We start from the raw sequence: 5739 nt of genomic DNA, 5'->3' as shown, positions 1-5739 counted from the left end.
GTTATAAAAGACACAGAACTGCCAAAGCAATCCTGAGGAAAAAAAAACAAGCAGGATGCCTAACTCTCCCAGACTTCAGACAATATTACAAAACTAAACTAATCAAGACAGTATGGTACTGGTATGAAAAAAGACATAAGAGCTAATAGAACAGAAGAGAGAGCCAAGAAATAAACCTGAATGCCTACTGTCAGTTAACCTTTGACAAGGGAGGCAAGAATATAAAATATGAAAAAGTATCTTCAGCAAATGATGCTGGCCAAACTGGACATCTGCTTATAAATCACTGAAAATAGAACATACCCTCACACTATGCACAAAAATAAATTTTAAAAAATGGATTAAAGACTTAAAAATAAGGCAAGACACCATAGAACTCCTAGGAGAAAACATAGGTGAAGCATTCATGGACATAAATAGTATAAATGCTTTCTTAGGTCAGTCTCCCAAAGTGATAGAAATAAAAACAAAAATAAACCATTAGGACCTAATCAAATTTACAAGATTTTGCACAGAAAAGGAAACCATAAAAGAAAAAAAAAAGACAACATCCAGAATGAGAGAAAATAGTTGCAAATGATGCAACTGACCAGAGATTAATTTCTAAAATACACAAACAACTCATACAACTCAACAGAAGAAAAAAATTGAAAAATGGACAGAAGATCTCAATAGACATTTCTCCAAAGAAGACATATGGATGGGCAACAGGCACATGGGAAATGCTCAACATCATGAATTATTAGAGAAATGCAAATAAAAACTACAATGAGGTGCCACCTCACACCAGTCAAAAAACATACCATTAATAAATCTACAAATAACAAATGCTAGAGACGGTGTGGAGAAAAGAGAACCTTCCTACACTGTTGGTGCCATGGTAAATTGGTAAAACCACTATGGAAAACAGAATGGAGGTTCCTCCAACACTAAATATAGAACTGCCATATCATTCTGCAATCCCACTCCTAGGCATATATCTGGATGAAACTTTCATTCAGAAAGATGCATGCACCTCTCTGTTCATTGCAGCACTATTCACAAAAGCCAAGACATGGAAACAACCTAAATGTCCACTGACAGATGAATGGATTAAGAAGCCATGGTACATGTTATATATACAATGGAACACTACTCGGTCATAAAAAAGAACAAAATAATGCCGTTTGCAGCAGCATGGATGGAACTAGAGATTCTCATACTAAGTGAAGTTAAGTCAGAAACAGAAAGACAAATACCATATGATATCACTTATATGTGGAATGTAAAATATGGAATAGACAAACCTATCTATAGAACAGAAATAGAGTCACAGACATGGAGAATATACTTGTGGTTGCCAAGGAGGAGGCAGAAGGTTGGGATGGACTTAGGGTTTGGGGTTAGTAGATGCAAACTCTTATATTTAGAATGGATAACCAATGAGGTCCCACTGTATGTCACAGGGAACTATATCCAATCACTTGTGATAGAACATAACAGAAGATAATATGGAAAAAGAAATGTATATATGTGTGTGACTGGGTTACTTTGCTGTATAGCAGAAATATATGCCTTGAGGATGGACTGAGACCCTGCCCCAAAGTTGCACTATTGTTTCTTGTTTGCTCCTCTCCCGTCTCTGCATCCCATCCCTTCCCTGATTAGCAACTGTTTGAACCAGTCTTTAGAACTCAGGGAAGGTCATGGAGGCTGATGTTTATTCCCTGAAAATAAGAAATGGGGGACACAGATAGGCTTGTGTGCCTAGGATTCCCCAGGACCCTGCTTAGTTTCAATATCACAATATAAACCTCACTAGTTTATTAATAACAGTTGGAATAAGTTTTAAAAAGCCTTCTTTTATCATTTTCCCCCTCAGTCTCAGGAAATAGAGATGGTATAGATAAGTATTCCTGAGAGCCCTAGTCTCCGGGAACAGGGAGAGAAAGAAAGTTCTCCTAGTAGGACTTGTTTGCTCAGGGTCAGAACAATAAAAATATTTTTTTTTTCTTTTCTTTCAAGCTAGCATTCTCTAACAACTATATATTCAATTAAAGAGCCCAATTTGTCCCTTTTTAAGGGTGAAATTTTCCTTTAATTCCCAATTAAGTAGACACTTGAAAGTATAAGTTTTGTACATACATAAACTTGCCTGAGGTGTTAGTTGGTGGCGGACTTTCTGATGCCCCTCATTTCTCTGTTTGAGAGACTCTATTTCCAATTTTAAAGTTAAATTTGTCAGGGATAACATTTACCAGTGAAATTGTGTGGTGGGCCAGTGTGTTGCTAAAGAGCCTAACTCCTGCAGTTATCACCATAGAGTCATTTCAGCCCTTTTAGATGACCCTTGATAAGCAAGTATTTAATTAATGTGTGGGTTTCCCTATAGAACCACTGCAAGAGGACTCTGCCTCCACCACTCCTGTAAAGATCTCAGTCACCTGAAAAAGCCATAATTGACCAGGAGGAGTCCTGGCCTTTTTCTTCAGAGCAAACCCTCCCATGTGATACCTGCACTTTTATCCTGAAAAATTCTATTAAGGCAGCTAAATTGAGGGAAAGTGTCACATCAGCCTCTTACTTAACCACTCAGTCCATTCCACTTAGTCTCCTTCAACTGAGCAAACCCTGGTATTTTTCAACCATGTCCCCTTCCCAGTGTCTTTCTCCTGGGTGAGTATTGTCCCTAGTGTCTTTCAACCCCATCCAATATCTTTCAACTCAGTGGGTATTTCCCCATTTTCTTTCAACCCTCAGTATATTTCAACTGAGGGGGTAGGCACCTGTTGCCACCAAAAAAACCCCAAGGATCATTAACCAATGTGGAAGATCAAAGAACAAGAAGAGACTCACTCTAATTTGTCTTGGACTCCCTGAGGAGGCTAATGGGCTCAAGAGACCTCTCCTGATACCAAGGCTCCAGATCCTTACAGAGTTCATGTGAAGGAGAGAAGTCTGCTCTGGGTCACTTTTAGTTTCCAAAACTGTCAACTGACCAAAAAAAAAAAAGCACACTTAAAAGTTGAGAGCTGTGTTTTATTTGGCAGACAAAACTGAGAACTTAAGCCCAGAACACAGCCTCTCCAACAACACTGAGAGACTGCTCTGAAGAGGCAAGGTGGGAGGAGGGAACCAGTATACATGGGAGTTTTTGCAACAAAGACCAGGTAGTCAGAACATCAAACAATTACTGTTAAATAAAGAAAACCAGATATATCAAATTAATGAATTTAGTGTTTGTCTATGTATGGAAAAATACAAGAATCTGGGATCACTGAAATCATTCCTTTGTTATGCACCTCAGCTATCTGGGGCCAGTATCCTATGTTTTCTCATCCTGAGTTTCCTTAGGGTGCACTGTCTGGGTGTGGCTGCAGTGTCTGATAATTTGATGACAAGCACTATGTTCTGTTCTGAGTTCCCTCAGGGCTCACCCCTGGGGAGGCTGTAATGCAATGACTTGATGGCTGCAACATCCCTTGTTTACTGATATGGCAGGCAATATTTTTCATTCATATAATATAACCTACATTCAGTTTTCCCTCTTTTTAACATCTTATGTTAGTCACAACTAATGAACCAATGATGATATATCATTATTAACTAAAGTCCACACTTTATCAGTATTTCCTTCCTTTTAGAGTATTTGTTTGAACCATTGTTATACCTTGATTTTTACAATGGGTATTTTAATTGTATGGAAAATTGCATTTTAGAAATCAATTCATACTAATACAAATGGATGCTCTGAATTAGTCTATAAGATACAGGGGGAAAAGGGTTTATTGAAAATCCTTTCTAACTTATTATACTATTTCTAGGCAGAGGTCTTGTGAATAAAAAATGAAAGAGGAAAATATTTCTTGAATTCTTCATTTTCACTGTGGGGTCAATGCAGGGCATTGCAACAGGTGGGCATTTTCTGTTGGGACGGTATGAAGGGCAATGGTAGCCATAATAATGACAGTTTTTAAATACTGACAGGTCTTTTGAATTTCCATTATAAATGGAAATTTCTCTAAAGGATTAAGTTGGATCTTAATAGATTGTTGAGCAAAGCAAGCTCTGCAAACATGAAAGCATGTTGATTACTCTGGCAGATCTCAAATATTATAGATTTCCCTTACTTCATTCCGACCTCAATCCCTAGGCATGAGGTTTTTCTATAAGAACAAGGCTGGCTTCTTAGAAAGATATTCTGTTACACCAGAAGTACAGGTACTTATTTCCCATTGGCTTCTTTTCTCCTAAAACTCAATAAAAAAGCAGACGGGCCCAGTTAATTTCCTTTACTTTGAAAGCTAAAATTAATCCTGAACATAAATATTAAAATGGTATTATGTCCAGTTTATGCTGAACAATGCAATGCTTTCTCTAGATTATTAAAAACAGCTGACATGGGCCTTTCAGTAAAGCATTTTCCATAGATTATTATTTTTTAAATTAAAGTGTAGTTGATTTACAATGTTGTGCCAATTTCTACTCTATCCATAGATTATTTTATTTAATCCTGTCAACAACCTTTGGTAACTACTATTATTATGTTCATTTTACAGGTGAGGAAATGGAGGCATAGAAGGTTCAATAACTTACCAGAGTCAGTCACATACCTAGTAAATGGAATTAGGATTCAACTGGAACCCTGTGATTTTAATCATGTGGCTATAATATTTTTCTGTGGTCTTGGGGTACAGTAAAGTCAATACAAATATTTCATAAATGAATGAATAAATATGAATGAATGAAATATTTCCCAGGTAATGAATCCTTGAGTGAGGCATACCTTGTATGGGTCAAGCTTAGGAACTATTTCATTTATTCTTATCTTTTTACCTTAGCTAGGCTGTTCAGAATAGAATTTCTGAAGAAATAGAATATTTTTGAGCAATTTTGAGTTTTGAATAGGAAGACTAACTTAAAATGTACAAAAAAGGAAATTATTCTATATATAAAGGACAACATGAAAAAGTTATAGTGAAGGAATTAAAGAGAGAGAAAGAAAAGTAGAGCTAAAAATTCCTTGGATTGAATTGAAAGCATCACTTGAAAATGGAAAGGCATTGCAGACCTACTGTCTCTGTAGGTTATGTGAATATGTGCAAAAAGCAATAAAAAATCATCAAAATTCAGTCATTGATGAATGTTTTTATTATTTGATTATAGATATTTGTACTGATCAGAATATAGAGAGAGGCCAAAGGCAGGAAGTTGGAAACAGGAGGCTTCATTCATCTGCAGCCTAGACAAATGACCACAGATCAAAAGAAGCTTTTAAGGAGCACTCATCTTATTTCCTGCTTCTCTCACATACATACAAATAAACTCTGAAATTGTCAATGGGAAACTGGTAGAGGGAGTGTTCGTTAATGTCCTTTTTTTTTTTTCTCCAGGATTCCACTCTTCAAGGAAGCTATCTATCATGTGTTTCTTTCCTCTTTTCCAGAAAAATCCTGTTGGCTTTGCCAGTAAAATCCTGCCAGTCTCTTCCCCTACTTTACAAAGTTCAAAATGTGCTTACATACCAGAAACACAACAAAACATCACAAAGCCAAATCCGCAGCCATGTATTATCCTTATAAACATGTCACAAGGAAGCTCAATTTATCACATCACATAATTTATAAATTAAAAAATAGCTGAAAGTAAGTTTCTTTTTCAGATTTAAGGAACCAAGTAAAGTGATCCCCTTCTTTATCTTAGTCCTGTGCTGTAACTACTACTTCTTTCCTGGTGACAATCATTTTACTCTTGTGGTTT

The sequence above is a fragment of the Sus scrofa genome, chromosome 4 (assembly GCF_000003025.6).
Source record: "Sus scrofa isolate TJ Tabasco breed Duroc chromosome 4, Sscrofa11.1, whole genome shotgun sequence".
NCBI lineage: Eukaryota > Metazoa > Chordata > Mammalia > Artiodactyla > Suidae > Sus > Sus scrofa.
Note: the sequence above shows the minus strand (reverse complement) of the source record.